The sequence below is a fragment of the Columba livia genome, chromosome Z (genome assembly GCF_036013475.1).
Source record: "Columba livia isolate bColLiv1 breed racing homer chromosome Z, bColLiv1.pat.W.v2, whole genome shotgun sequence".
Classification (NCBI taxonomy): Eukaryota; Metazoa; Chordata; class Aves; order Columbiformes; family Columbidae; genus Columba; species Columba livia.
The window spans coordinates 43,563,933-43,580,280 of NC_088642.1; the positions used below are offsets into that span (position 1 = coordinate 43,563,933).

The 16,348-nt window shown below is 40.4% G+C and overlaps 2 protein-coding genes across 8 annotated transcripts in view; one reads left to right on the forward strand and one right to left on the reverse strand.

Moving 5' to 3' along the window:
- IDUA (alpha-L-iduronidase) overlaps positions 1-16,348 on the reverse strand; it is a 48,959-nt gene that overhangs the window by 15,928 nt on the left and 16,683 nt on the right. The gene's annotated exons all lie outside the window — the stretch shown is intronic.
- SLC26A1 (solute carrier family 26 member 1) overlaps positions 1-16,348 on the forward strand; it is a 40,043-nt gene that overhangs the window by 13,749 nt on the left and 9,946 nt on the right. Inside the window, exons 1-4 of one of the 5 annotated variants that reach the window (XM_065045604.1) lie at positions 826-3,763; positions 6,619-6,701; positions 9,694-9,772; positions 10,458-10,662. The gene's annotated coding sequence lies outside the window, so the exon portion shown is untranslated. Of the gene's footprint in view, positions 1-825; positions 3,764-6,501; positions 6,702-8,882; positions 9,773-10,457; positions 10,663-16,348 lie in introns of those variants that run through there. The other 4 variants (XM_065045607.1, XM_021281672.2, XM_065045605.1 and 1 more) reach the window with 4 other exon arrangements.

Below are 16,348 nucleotides of genomic sequence, written 5' to 3' on the forward strand. Positions count from 1 at the left end.
CTTGTCATTTTGTTCGAGTGCTTACCAGACTGGGACTGTTCATTGTTTGCTGTTGAGTGTTTCTGATGTGGAGTGACAATCACTGTCCTGTCTTTGGCCAGCTTTCAATTGTTCCTGGGCTTTTTCTTGGAGACTTTCCAGATAAGGCCTTTCTCATCATCAGTCATAACAAGCAACTACACTAAAGCACGTTTACTGGCATCCTGGCACCAGTGCCCTTCTAAGCCCCAGACTGCTATACTCCAGAGCCTGCTCTCACTGGTGAGGTGCCTTTCCAGTCTTTGTCATGTTCTCAGTTCCAAACTCATTTGTATGTGCTGCCTCTTGAGAGAAACAACCGTGCTGCGAACACGAAGAACAGTGATGATTATGGAGGGGAATCCACCAGCTGTCACAAAATCTTGTTGCTCTCCTCCTTGGAAGGGCTTGCTTTGTGAGCCATACTTTGCTAAGTCAAAGGTTACAGGCCCATGTTAACAGCTTTTCACCGCCTCTCTTTACTGGAGTAAGGTTTTTCTAGTATGGAGGGAAATTCTTTTCAGGTGCACACGGGATCGCTTGCCTAAGTTTGTAAAATAATCATGTCGGGCTTCTTATCCATGCCACTTTCAGCCTAGTCCCATTCACAAACTTAATCTCTTGGGAGGGCAGGGGTAAGCTAGCTTTGGCTGTGAACAACCTGCATCACAGCCAGATGTGCTCCCATCAGCACAGCTGTGGATACTGTTCCTTAGCCTATAGCTACAGCTTCCCTCTCCTGTGTCCAGTACCTGCTGCTTCTCTTCTGCCCTAGGTTGATCCTGTCCAAGCATAAAGTTGCATGCCCTGGAAAGCAAGTGTGTACACAGACATTGGACCAAATATCTTATCTACAGAGAGGAAAGCAAGAAAAACACAGGCAGGGAGTGTTTCCATTCCAGGTAATCTTCAGTCAAGTATTGCATCTCTGATAACACGTCAAGCTAACTTTATCAAACTTTATTGTAAAGTACTGAAAAAGAGTTCCCAGGATAGGAAGTCTTGTGGCTGACCTCTGTCAGTAGGTCATAGCCCATTTAGGAACTCAAAGGTAACATGCAGGGTAACCATCAACAGAGCTATTCTATTGAAGAGAGCTTTGTTTGGCCTAGGATTGATACTGGAGTAGAGCCTTTCTCATCTTGACATTCTCACTCAGCTGGTGCGGCCTGTCTTTCCATTTCTGGTGGACATAGTTATAACACTCATCAAAGGCTAAAAAATCTGGCTTGCTTTCACCTGTGTCTGAGAATAGCCACTCTTCTGGTAGACTGGCCATAGTGGCCGACTAATACCAATCCCAAGGCAGCAGAGCCTGCTTACATTCCCACTGGGAACTTCTGCTGGGAAAGACTGCTCACTTAGTGGCAAATGCAGCCAAGAAATAGGGTGAGAAAACTGGCACAAGGTGTTGGCAGAGGAGAGGTGTAAATGACACCTTAACAGTAAACAAAATTTTTCAGCAGGGTACTGTCTGACTTCAGATGTGAAAGGTGGACACTGTGCGGGAGCAAAATCAAAAAAACCCTGCTCCATGGGAGATTTTCCGTCTTACAGTCTTAGAGAGAAATGATAGCACAGTCAAGATTCTACTGTGCTATGGTGTTTGCTAGATAATGATATTACATACCATTATTCATTTGATAGAGATGCTTAGCTGTATGTCAGATCACCTTTGTCTAGCCTTTTGTTCCTGCAAACATACATTCCCTGGTGCCAGGATGTGGACCAATGGCAGCACAGTCACTATTGTTCTGATTGCATGTAAATTAAATTCTGCCCCTTCTCAAGAGTAAACAGTTGTTGCAGTAGGTGACTACTATCAGGAGCACCCTTAGATACAGTGTCCCAAGTAACTGCTTACCACCTTTCTAGAGTTTTGATGTCTTTTTGGGGTCATAAAACTCCAGAACAGACATAATGACCATCTAACCTGGAGAAGAGCTCAGTGTCAGGAGCCAAGATGTTCACTGGAAAGATGCAGGAACAAACACCAAAAAACTATGCCTATTTAAACTCTTGCTGCTACCAGGTTCTCCAAAGGGAATGGTCTTCAGAAGTAGTTATCTTATTTCTTTAGCCAGGAGAGCAGGCTGCTGAAGTGACAGTGAAGCACGTAAGCTGTGAGCACAGCATCTTCAAGATGAAGGTCAAAAGCTCTGGATGGGAAATGTCAGCAAGTTCGTATTTTCCAAGATGGCAATTTGGTGCCCTCCATGACCCTATTACAACACAAAAAGATCCTGCCTCCTTGTTTTTTACTTACTTTTTCAGCTATGAGGAATGAAGCCAGTTTAAAGTTCAGGCTGCTACCAAGAACTTGTTTGTTCCAAACTCACCAACTGTCTACATAAGCTTCTTGTTCTGCTGAGTATTTTAAAAACCTCTGGACCTTAAAAGCAGGTCCTAAGGGATTGTGAGCACTATGGAAATGATACCTCAGAGTACATGAAGGGTAAAATAGCCCTCATTAGCATTCACCTTTCCAGAAGCTGTCCTCTCAGCAGTTATTGAGCCAGGTTTCCTCAATGTCAACCAAAAAACTCTACTAGAATTGTACTTCAGGTTTAACCACAAGATCATTAATGAATAACTATGAAATCACCAGCGTCCTGGGTTATTAATAAACAACACTTCCTCCTTCTGAATTCAGTGGAAGCTGAAAATATACAGTACTCATTCACAGGAGAGCTGCTTCTACCATGTTCTTGCTCTACTTGCTCTCACTTCCTATGATCATTACAGATATGCTAAATTGTCTCCCTTCCATGAAATCCCCATATCCCAAAATAAGCATGATCACTTGACCTTTTACAGGTTCATGAACACTGATCCTTCCTCCCTGGCAGTCCACAGGCAAAACACAGCCTGTTCTTTTCACATAGGCTCTGCAGACCAAAAACCTCATTCAGAGACTTTTTCAGAGTTGCAAGCCCAAAGACTACTGCACCCACACTAAAGATCTGGCACATTTTATCACTTCCAGGTTTATTTATCAGCATTAATACTTCTCTGCATTTGCTTTTCAGCTGTATCATTTGTGTAAGGAGGAACTGAAAATCTCCTTGTTTTGCAATTACGGCACAGGATGTGCACAGAGGCACAATGGTGAAGACTTCAGTCCATGCTGGATCCCATACTACACATAATTCACTCACCCTATAGAGCAAATAAGTGATCTCAGTAATAAGGGGAGGATATGTTACAAATCCACACAGCCAGGCAGCATCCAGCCCTTGCTGATGTCACAGCTTGTCACAGTTAATCCATCCACACAACCAACCAGCATGATACATGCGCAAAAAGAAGGACGGGTATGAATCTTTGTGGTGTAGGAACAAACTGGCTTAAAAAATGCAAAATACAACATCTGTCATTTTTTGGAAATTGCTGCCTTTTCTACAAGCCAGTCAGGAGGCTGCGGATTGAGCTGAATGTTTTTCTTTTTTTTAATACATAAAAATAGAACTGATTTTGATTTATACAGCATCTTAATTTAGCTTCTTTGCTTGCAAAGGAACTCACAAAATCCTTGTTGTGATCTGGCTAAAACTCACTTGCACAGAAGCGCAAGCCAACAATGAATGCTTTCAAGCTGATGCTAATCACGGCCTATGATTTTCCAGTTCTTACTCAGCCTGCTTTTGTGAGCACAGCCTCAGTCCTTTTTTCAGCAATGAGCGTGCTGTGTGTGGGGGGAAGAGAGAGAGAGGCAGACAAAGCATCAACAGCTTCCTGTGCTGAGGTGAGTTAGCTTGCTAGGAAAATATCATTAGACTGTTGTGTCTCTTTCCTCCTCCCACTTCCCCCCTCCTAACATGTATTACAGATGTAAAAGGGGAAACAGAATACGAATGCATAGCAATTTAAGCAAAGGCATAAGGTATTTTAGTATCTGGCCTCTCCAGACACGTGAACATATCCAATCAGATCATCAAGGCATCAATGATTTAGACTGTTGTGAGATTGTGCTGCAATCCCTTGTTGAGATCTGTTGTACCTACATGCATTTACAAAGGGAAATAATCTAATAATGATAAGGTGAAGCCAGTGGCAAGAAATGCTTTTTGACTGATTCTTCATTAAAAATGTAAAGGCTCATCAGTGATGGAGAGGTAGGCGCAGACACTGTATGTGAGCTGGGCTGCTAGAGGACACTTGTCTTTCCGATTGAGTTTGATGCATGGAAGGGATATCTTCCTGCATAACACACGGCTACAAACAAAACATTCATTGTGATTGTATGCTGTCCCTGATGATGGAACTCCAGATAATGTCATCTATAAGCAAAAGTTTTGGAAAGAGGGGACAGGAAGATTAAATCCATAAAGAAGATTAAGGGGTGGCTTTTCAGATGCACAAGAGGAATGATGACCAAGCATTAAAACTAGCTTGCTTCAAACATAACTCCTTTTAGCACTGCCAGGGAAAGCTGTGACTGAATTCTTATTTTCAAGCAGCAGAACTGTTCTCTGTATGCATCCAGCATTCTAATTCAAACGGCCAGCCTAATACTGCACCTTCAGTAACAAGTCTCCATAGTACACGTTTGACTTACTGGTTTCATTTCACAATACTGTTATTGTCACTCCTTCACTTTCCCATCTTTATTTTCTGTTTATGCTCCTTCTATTCTTTTGCCTGTTAGCTGTCTCTGGAAATATAGTCCAAAAGTATGTGAATCCAACTATAGTGCACAACATAGCTTATTTACTGTTGTGTAATATCACAACAAGGAGTTGGAATTATCGACCTTCCTGCTGCCAAATATGCAACAAGAAGCAAATTCAACAATGGTCTACTTAGTCTGCTCCGTACATCTTGCAAGCACTCATATTGCTCAGTTTCCACACACGCTGTAACTGGACCTGAAATTTTGCATTAACAGTGTGTTACTTTTATCAGGTGTTTAACTTTTTCCATCTTACGGTTCTCAAAACTTGCTTCCGTTTGGTGAGATCTTTATTGAGCAGGATGTAATGGGACAACTGACAGCCTGAGAAAAGAAGAACATGGAGCTAAATACTGAAGGCATGAAGACTTGCAGCTAGACTTATCAGCTGATATACTTCTCTAATGTCTGAAGTACAGGTAGCACATAGTGTCTGACAAAGTCCAGTTCCTGGATCTATTTGCACAGCAAATGTACCTTCAGGTGTGTCTTTCCATATCAATCCTCGCCTGTCTGCAGGTAACTGTAAGTCTAACTTGAATATATCACTTATTTGCAACACAAAATAAAGAAGAGGTCTTCACTAAATGATACAGTTCATTTCCTAATTTACTGATGTTTAATAACATATGGTGATGAAAAAGCACAATGAATATGTCATCCACTGTCATGCTCTTAATCTCACAGAATTTTTGTGATGAGCAGTTTCTGAATACTTCAGAACTGACAAATGAGCACTATAAACTAATCTGGAAAGAGCAGCTTTTTAAATGGCATCCCAGTGTCTGCTCTTAGCTCTTCAATGTAAAATATAGCAAAACCTCTTACAATCGAGGAGGTAAAAATAACCAATTGCATTTATAGACAGTCTTCAATGAAATGCAAACTGACATCTTTCCAAACTGAGAGCTGATAATTCTATTCTGAACCTGGTTTTGGCATTACAACTTAGGCTAGCGATGTATTATTAAATATGGCAGTGATAGGTCTTCCACTCCATGGTCTTCATGTTCATGTATAATGCTTTTTTTTCTTTCTTCCCCCATCCCAAACAGCTTGGACTAATATAAAAAATACCTCCCTTTTCAGTATAAAAGCACATTGTATTCCATGCTTATGAAATATGAAAATTTACCTCACAGTGCAGTAAGAAATTCTGTTTTCTTTGCACATGGAAAGGGGGTTTGAATATCCCGTTGAGAGTACAGTGGAATGCAAGGAATGGGTGAAGAAGCTTCAGTATTCCTGAGAGACTATCTTGCCACAGTAAATTTACCTCTAAGATTTACCAATATCACTCGCAATGTTCATCTTAAACCAAACGATAAGTAGCCTTTGGTTCCACAGTTCTGGCTGTTTAGGGATGAAAAAACAAGTAGTTTTGTTTAAGGGACAGATGAGCTCAGACACTTTACACTCAATGGCAGCTGAAGGTACATAAAATCTTCCTAGACATAAGATTTATTAGCCAAGCCCCCATCCATTATGTGTTTTACTAAAAATCCTTTTTCAAAGGACACAACTCAATTAACAGCTATGGACAGCTCAACAGCGTAAGCACAGTTCCACACACTGCCTATCCTAATCCCATTTAACACATTATTTTTTTGTGTAATTGAACTAAGTATCCAAAACCCCTGAAACTGTTAAGGTTAAAGTTAAGTCAGGACTATGCTTGTATTTGATCTCCACATTAATGCAACTTGCTCTCTTAAAGCAGAATAGCTGGGATGAATAAAAAGGCAGAGATTACTAGCTCCTGTAACATAATTATTTTAAGCTTATCTTCTACTTGTGGTTACACTCTACAGGACAAAGATTTTTTGCAATGCTACTATTTATGTTATCTCACTGTGAACACCATTGGAGCAATATCATTGGACAGACCTAAACTATATCAGGACAGAATTTCTAATCTGCTCTTGTAGAAAGCTGTGCTCCTGATGAACTGTGCTACTTTGTGCTGATAACAAATCTCTTGTGGAACTCCAGCAGCTACTTTGTGCATCTGGTAAGTGCTGATCAATTTGTTCTATATTTGTAGTGAGAAGTAGAAGGAGGGATGCATAATAAAGGATGGTCTTGCCCAGATCTGTATATATATATATATTTGCACTGAACTTTGCAGATCTCAAAGCTCCTCCTGCAGCAGGGACTACAGAAGACTTAAAAAAAAAAAAAAGCTAACCAATGAAATGTCTCTCCCCTTGCAAAAACACATCATTTTCAGCTGCACTGGACATTTGCCACAGCTAGAGAAGGAATGTTAGAGATAGCATATAAAAGCTATCTGGAGTGGATGCTTATTTTTACTGCTCCCATCTTTCCTACTAAATAGCAACCAAATGTGTGCTTTTTAGTCACCTGGTAAATATGGTATAAAGGTAAACTGTAGACTAAGTGAGGTTTCAGGGCATTTTAAATAACGCAGACATTAGTCTTAAGTGTTTTTTATAATTCATTGAATTCATGAGCTTCAAACACTTGCAAAGAAGGAAGAAGGCTGCTACATTTCCACTCTATACTTCTGAAGATGTGATTTTATTGATTGTAGCCCCATAAACACTTTTAACCTTCCCCGTATTACTAATTTATTTTTTAAAGTATATAATTAGGTTACCAGATACAAATTTTATGTAGTAATGCTGTGAATTGTTCTGCAATCCTCAACTAAATGTGTCAACAAAGCCAAATACATTTTATCTTTTTAAAGCATTTATTTCATAAATACTCTCAGGTAGATTTAGCTTGAGTTGAACACTTGACATGGAAAGGCAGTCCTTTTAGAACATAGTCCTGCTTTGCCAGTGTCAGTGGAACTCAGGCAGGATGTCAGGAGCTGCCTGCTCCACAGTTATTGTTGGACTGAGGCCTTGATGAGTGGCTTCATACTGTGGAGTGGGAACTAGCATCTCCATAACTAAAGTACTGACCAACCTTCTGCTATTGGTACTTCTGTATGTTAAGTAGAGCTTGTTCATCATAAAATGTAGTTTCTTCAAAACTAGATTGTTTTCACAACTCCAAGAAACCGTACAAGAGACTGTATCGTCACTTGTTTCTCCCCACGTGGGGTTGCCCTGTCCAAAGATATTTAGCCTCATTTAAATAATGCTGTGCCTAAGTAGTGTCCACATATTTCAAATTTAAAATGTGAAATTTCTTTTTTTTTTTTTTTTAATTTCAGAAACTGATATTTTTAGGGCAGCTTGAAGTTAAACGAAGTTACAATTGACTCTATATAGTAGGGGTCAAGTGATAACCTGAACATCCCATAGTACCCTTGGAGCCTGATATTGGGAGAAATGTTATTGGACAGAAACAAAGAAAAGTCTCTTAAAAAAAAAAAAAAAAAAAAAAGAAGTTAAGTGAGACAAACCCAATCATTCTGCAAATTTCAGGATTGAAAATACTAGAAGTTGCATAGTTTCTAAATATTGGAAACATGTTATAAAGGAGAACGAAGTAGGCAAGCTTACTTTGGTCCTGAAGCAGATGGCATGCACGTTTTAAGAAGTTAGAGAAGATAATCTCAGTTCTAAGAATTAGGTAATAAAATGGATGAAAGGACAAATCTGGGAGACTAACTTTAAGTCATTTTATCTTCAGGAAAGAAATACTACAGGCCTGAAAAGAAATTAACAGAAGCAATAAAGCCATATTCTATTCTGTGGTGCACAAGACCAAAGAGACACACAATCTTACTTTCACCAATGTGCAAAACCCCTTACGTAGATTAAGTGCACTACTGCTTCCCTTTTATTCTAAGAGCTATCTTGGGAGCAGCAAAGTGACAGGAATGTGTAGAAGGGGCAAGAAAGAGGATTTTACTAAGACTTAATGATCTTCTTAACTTTGAGGATTAGAATGTTACAACTACTGTCACCAAGTTTGAGTTCTTGGTAACAGACAGTAGTTCTAAGAATCCACTACTAGTTTAGCACCAAAAAGATGAGATGTGCTTACCCTTCTGTTCCACCCTCATGCTGGTGTTTTGACTTTATGTTTCCATAATTTTCATGTTTTATTTTAAAGAGCAGCAAACAACATTTTGTGCTGGGACAAAAGATGATGTTGGAACATGGTCCTCTGTAGATGTGTTTGTGGCAATGCACCCCACTGCAAGCACTCCTGCTGGCAGAGAAGGAGAAACCATATTTGTCTTTCCAGCAACTTTGCCTTTTCCAGGCCTCATACCTTCCATCTCAGATTCTTATTGTGTGTGTGTTCATGTTCTTTCTTGGCTGATAAACATACACAACTCCTCATCCTTTAGCTTTCAGGCCCATTGAATGCAATTTCTGTGAGTCCTGACCTTGTGCCCAATCTGTTAATCTACATTGCTTAGTAACCATTAAACATTACCTACCACCTTTGTCAAAAGGAGATGGATGATTATTTTTCATTTGGATAGGTCTGCATCTATCCAAAGAACTAAGAGAGGGCACTTGGTCATTTATACACCGCACAAAGAATGAACAGAAAGTCAGTCTTTGTCCTGCTGATCTACCTACATTTTACAGTCCTTGGTTTACACTGAAGCAACAAAGATCTTGTGATCTGAATGCACTGACGTGTAGCAATGGAACTCTGACCTCCAGCAGCCCCATCCTATGCACTGAGCAGAGCAGTACTTCTTGTAGCCTGCAAAATGCACAAATCTCAGGCAAGACTGCAGTTCTATTCTTCCATCTTGAATACGTAAAATCAAAAGCTAATGCTATATCAGGATGCATAAACCAGATCAAATATCAGATGAGAAGCAGCTTCAAAGGTCAGAGATGTACTATCCTGAACTCCACATAATTTTTGGATCAGTATTAGTTAATTAATAATCTTATGCACTATTTAAACTCAAATCCTCAGCAAGTGCTGCATATATATCCAAGTTTTCAGAGGAGTACAAGTGACAACACACTACCAAGCAGGAAGCTTGAGATTCCGTAACTACTATTCCTTCCCTTGAGGAATATTTAGCTAATAATTATCCTTTATGCAAACAGAGAAATGCCTGACTGAAGACTTTCATTCATTCCAACATGCGAAAGCAGAGCTGAACACTCCTGTCAAAAAGCAATCCAGGTAAGATATTTGCCTCCCATTCCACACCTCTGAACTCAGGCTTTATTTGTTCTTTGTTTCCAAAGGTGTAAAACTGCCCCTTTTCGGTCACTTTGCACACTGGTGTTGCTTTTTCAGTTTTGTCATTATTCTGTTCTTCGTAAATGTTGCTTATAAAGCAGATACTGTGCAAAACTTTGTAAAACATGCAGTCAGCTGCAACTGGTATGGAAGCAATCTCTTCTGCAAACTCTGGTCCAAGAGTTCAAGATGATCCATTTGGCTTGTACTTAAGAAAAGAGGTGTATATGAAACTTACCTGGTCCTCAAAGTATTAAATTATTATTAAAATTAAGCATTTTCTTAGTGATTACATATGAAAGAGGGTTTCCAAAATACTGTCCTTATTGTGTATAGTAGATCCAAAATACCAGGGAATAACAGGAAAAAAACACAAGAATGGGACACAAATTAGTTTCTCTCTACAACAACTTAACATGACTAAACAAAGTCCAGCAAAACCACAGGGCAGAAAATGGAGCTGAGTGTTTAGCTTTTTGACTGATGACTAGGGTATTGGAAAGGTGTCTTGAAATATCTTTTGTTTTTTAAAAGCAGACTTTTACTTTGTACCAGCTACCTTTGCAAAAGCAAGAAGTCTGATTTTTAGAAATGTTCTTCAACCTCACAGAAAATGTCTTTTTAGTGGTCATGCCTAGGACCCTCCAGAAGAACAACGCTGTCTTGGCTTTGAGTGTATGCCAATATTTTGACCAGAATGTTCTGAAACCTCTGAACAAAAGGAGTCCTTGGAGAACTAGTGAAACTACTCGACCATTTATTTCCAAGGTCTGATCATTCTCAAGGCTGATCTGATGGGCCAACCTTAACAACAGCTGCTGCCTGACTATGTGAGTTCTGTTGTATTGTACTCATCACTTTTATGATTGTTATGTGTCAGTGGCTGTAATCCTACGCACTGGGACACTGGACCAAGAATCCTTGGGAAAATACAAATTGCATCACAGCTTCTGGTGAACACAGACATTTGAAAGGGAGCCTAACTTGCTTTGGAAATCCTAGATCAATTCATAGTTGGAAATAGAAGTTGTGAACTGGAGATTTTAATGAGAAATACACAAACCTAAAATATTTTGTTTGATCCTCAGAACAACTCCTTAGTAGAGCAGTGTTAAATTGTAGAGTACTTAGTGTAATTTTCTGGCTTTCCCAACCTGTAGAGACCAATAAACTGTATTTTTTTTTCTTTCACTTTTAGATTAGCATAAAGTTAAAAATCAAGAGGAAAATGCTTTGAAATGACAACATTTTGCCCAGACAAAGTAAAAAACTGACCCAGCTCAGCAAATTTCACATGATGTTCCTAAAAAGCACTGATGCACTTTGCCTATAGCCTGAAAGTTTGCTAGGGTAGTTTTTAAATAAATCATTTTGTTTGCTGGTGCCTTGCTTAAGTCTGCTTCCAAGGACATCTAGGTCCTGGTGCTCTAAAGATGAAAATATAAAAGCTTATACAAGACAGAAACATCCATTTCACTTGCTCTGATTTGTCACCTGATCCTTTCTAAAACTCCTAGGTTATGTCCACATTTCTAAGTAATTCTGCACAACAAAAGCAGATTAATAAATCAAATCACTAGGTGATGAAGGAATTATTGTATTACATGCATTTCAGGATATTTTATTTCAGACTAGTCAGGTCCCACAGACTAAACGTCCTCATCCCATCTGTTCAAATCTGTCCAAAGAACCAATTGCCGGCTCGCATTTTTATGCCACCAAAAAGGGTCAAAGTACACCAAGGCACAGCTTCTGAGTACTTTCCTCTGAAAAAAGTCTGACTTGCAAGCATAGTACATCTCTGTACATTGGATCTGTGCAATGTAAATAAGGCTAACCAAGGATTTTTTTCAAAACTCTGTTAATGCTCAAAATCAGAGCAGTAATGTAGTCATAGACATTAGAGACTAAGGAGGTTTCTTACAGGCAGAAAAGGTTGCTCAGACGAAAGATGAGTGCCATGAACAGTTTAACTCAACACCTGCAAGTGTTTTAAATCTAATGCTTGGCTAAACTGATGTCTCTCATGTTCTTCTGTGATTTATGCAACAAAAATACAATGAAACTTCAGATGATAAATACAAAACCTGCTCTACCCACATAAGTTTTAAGCTGATTTTTTGTAGTTCGAACACAGAGAAAACTGCAACCATCACTTGGCTCAAATTATATAAAGGGCTCTATCCGAACTTACACTTGCAATTGCTGTGTCAGGAAGAGTGAGCAATTCTCGTGTAGAGTGGTGATACACTGATTTCTGTCCCAAATACAGCATTTAAGAGATCTCCTTGGCACAAAGGCAGGACCACCCTGCCCTCTTGGGCTTTCTAGAGATACAGCTTCATATTTCCTAGTGGACAATCAGGACGGGGAGACAAAAGGATGCATCAGAATGAAGTTCTTGCGGTTGTGCTGTTCCACAAAGAATAACTCACACAGTCAGAATGGTTATATGTGTAAAAGCAGAAACTGCTTGCCAAAGAATGTGCAAAGAGAAAACCACTGTTGTGATGAATGTTTCCTCCCCCACAAAGGGATTTTGTCAGGTCAGTGGCATGGTGAAAAGACAGGAGGAAAGGTGGGACTAAGGCCAGTTGAGAAGTTAACAGTTTGTTTGGTTTGGATGGTTCTTTGGTTTGTTTCTTTTTTTCACAAGCTGAGTCACTGAATTTGTGACCAATGACAGAACCTGAGTGAATGTCAGGATGATGTGCCGGGGGAGGTTTAGGTTGGACATCAGGAAAAGGTTCTTCACCCAGAGGGTGGTGGAGCACTGGAACAGGCTCCCCAGGGAAGTGTCAGGGCCCCAAGCCTACAGTGTTCAAGAAGAGACTGGACAACACCCTCAGACACATGGTGTGAACTGTGGTAGTGTCATATGCAGGGACAGGAATTGGACTTGACGATCCTTGTGAGTCCCTTCCAACCCAGAACTTTCTATGATTCTATGATTTAACCTGAAAGAATGAGTGGTTCATACAGTGGTTCTGTTCAACCAGGGAAAAAAAAACACTTTTTGATTTTGCTCATGTAGTCAAGGGCAACTTGAAAAAACTTAACTCTAAAGATTCCAAACAACAAAATACAATTTAAAATAATCAAGACTACTTTTTGTTGCAATGATATGGATGATACATATGTATGTGAATGCAAGTAACTTCCACTTGTATTAAACAGCTGAGAATGTTCAGCTGGTGAGAGGGGTCAAGGACAGCAAAAAGAACTTTTTCAAATACATAGCAGATAAAACTAATACCAGAGGCAATGTAGGCCCACTGATGAATGGGGTGGATGCCCTGGTGGCAGAAGATACAGAGAAGGCAGAACTACTGAATGCCTTCTTTGTCTCTGTCTACTCTGCTGGAGGCTGTCCTGGGGAGCCCTGTACCCCTGAGACCCCGGATGAAGCCAGGTCTATGGAGGAGTTTGCTTTAGTCAATGAGGACTGGGTTATGGAGCAATTAAATAAATAGTCTGCACATCCATAAATCCATGGGTCCAGATGGGATGCATCCGCGGGTGCTGAGGAAGCTGCCTGAAATCATTGCTGGACCGCTCTCCATCATCTTTGCCAAGTCTTGGGAAACGGGAGAGGTGCCCAAGGATTGGAGGAAAGCAAATGTCACTCCAGTCTTCAAAAAGGGCAAGAAGGAGGACCCGGGTAATTATAGACCGGTCAGCCTCACCTCTGTCCCTGGGAAAGTAATGGAAAAGCTTATCCGTGGTGCCATCTCAAGGCATATCAAGGACAAGAGGGTTATTAGGGGCAGTCAGCATGGCTTTACCAAGGGTAAGTCACGCTTGACCAACCTCATAGTCTTTTATGAGAATGTAACAAGGTGGATGGATGATGGCAGAGCGGTGGATGTGGTCTACCTTGACTTCAGTAAAGCCTTTGACACAGTCTCCCACAGCATCCTCACAGCTAAGTTGAGGAGGTGTGGTCTAGACAATAGTGTAGTGAGGTGGGTTGCAAACTGGCTTAAGGAGAGAAGCCAGAGAGTGGTAGTCAATGGTGCGGAGTCTAGTTGGAGGCCAGTATCTAGTGGAGTGCCCCAGGGGTCAGTACTGGGGCCAATATTATTCAATATATTCATGAACAATTTAGACGAGGGAATAGAGTGTACTATCAGCAAGTTTGCTGATGACACTAAGCTGGGAGGAGTGGCTGACACGCCAGAAGGCTGTGCTGCCATCCAGCGGGACCTGGACAGGCTGGAGAGTTGGGCGGGGAATAACCTAATGAAATTTAACAAGGGAAAGTGTAGAGTCCTGCATCTGGGCAGGAACAACCCCAGGTTCCAGTCTAGGTTGGGAAATTACATATTAGAGAGCAGTGTAGGGGAAAGGGACCTGGGGGTCCTGGTGGACAACAGGATGACCATGAGCCAGCACTGTGCCCTTGTGGCCAGGAAGGCCAATGGCATCCTGGGGTGTATTAGAAGGGGGGTGGTTAGTAGATCGAGAGAGGTCCTCCTTCCCCTCTACTCCACCCTGGTGAGACCACATCTGGAATATTGTGTCCAGTTCTGGGCCCCTCAGTTCAAGAAGGACAGGGAACTGCTGGTGAGGGTCCAGTGTAGGGCAACAAAGATGATTAAGGGAGTGGAGCACCTCCCTTATGAAGAAAGGCTGAGGGAGCTGGGTATTTAGTTTGGAGGAGACTGAGGGGTGACCTTATTAATGTTTATAAATATATAAAGGGTGAGTGCCACGAGGATGGAGCCAGGCTCTTGTCGGCGGCAAACAATGATAGGACAAGGGGTAATGGGATCAAGCTGGAACACAGGAGGTTCCACTTAAATTGGAGAAGAAACTTCTTCTCAGTGAGCGTGACAGAGCACTGGAACAGGCTGCCCAGGGAGGTTGTGGAGTCTCCTTCTCTGGAGACATTCAAAACCCACCTGGACATGTTCCTGTGCAACCTCACCTAGGCGTTCCTGCTCCAGCAGGGGGATTGGACTAGATGATCTTTTGAGGTCCCTTCCAATCCCAAACATACTGTGGTACTGTGATACCAAAGCCAAATGTAATAGACAGACATGCTCTATGCTATATGGTGCTTCCTCTGTGCAAAAGGAGCTATATGCTCCTTCCCCTGTCTAGAATACATTTCCAGCAAGTGATGGGAAGCCTTCAGCTAACATGTTCATTTGACATGGGTTCTGAAAACGTATCTAGCAAAATAAATGGTTATTTACAGGAAGGAAACCCTAATTTTCAGGAGAAAAATGAACTAAAGAAAATGATCTGTCTGCACTTGGCTGTGTTTTAGCTTGAATGAATTTACTGCCCTGGGAAAGGTTTATTAACCTTTGTCTAAAATGCATGAAAACTGCTGATAAAATACATGCTTTATCATGCTAGCATTTTTTTTTTGTTGGCTGTTACAAAAAGCTATGATTGCGATTATCCAGTAAGGCAGTACAGAGAAGATCTATTACTAATTTTTCATTTATATATAAGATCTCTTAAGAGATTTCCAGCTAAACTATATTCCAATAATCATATGGATTAAAATCTATTAGCATCCCTTGGGAAGCTGCACAAACAATGCATATGTGTGAACTGTAATGTGTGGTAGTTTTTTTGTGGTTTTTTGTTTGTTCGTTTTTGTTTGGTTTTGGTTTTTTGTGTGTGTTTTCTTTGGTTTTGTTTTTTGTTTGTTTGGGGTTTTTTTGCAAATACAGATTTACTTGGAAGTAAACTGTGTGAGTTTATAGAGAGGGAGATGGGAACTGTACAATTAAATACATGAGCCTAGCGTACAGAAGTCAATGCAATCTTTTTTATGTAGCCTATCAAAAGCACTCACTGGATTTTGAACTGACCACTAGTTTTTTAAGTATGTAGAACAAGGGCACGTTATTTATTTCTTGGCTGTCTAAATTCACTTGGCTGTAAGAAGTGGGCAGTATTTGAATAGGACTTGCCATTCTCACACACAGGCCCCTCATTCTCCAAATTAATTTAGGTAAGACAGAAAGTGCTTGTCTTTTGCTTCTTAAGAATGAGTGTCTTTATTAGAGTTGCTAGCACTCTGTATTGGGTAAACTTTTATCATATGCTCTTAAGTAGTTTTCTTGGTGTCGTAACTTCTTTTATCTTTTGTCTCACCTTTGCATTTTAACAAAGACTAGATTCAACCTATTTCCTGTCCAAGCAGATCTTGCCTAGCGTAACGACGCAGTACATTAGAGTCTAAAGCAAATTTGACATTGCTGTTAAAAAATAGCCACCGATCTTTCTGAATAACTACATTAAACTGTATTTTTTTTTTCCTTTATGATGGAAATAAACCCTATTTACAAAAATAAAGAAGCTTATACAGTGGGAGGTAAAAACTATTTAATGTAATTGGGATGGATAGAAATCTGCTACCTTTCTATAACAGGTTACTATGCAGGTCATTTTCAACTTGGACAATCAGTCCACACATCTCTAACAATAATCTCTTTTTTGCCTTCTACCAAATGATGAATTATGTACCTGTGACACTTAAACATCCTGCTGCAA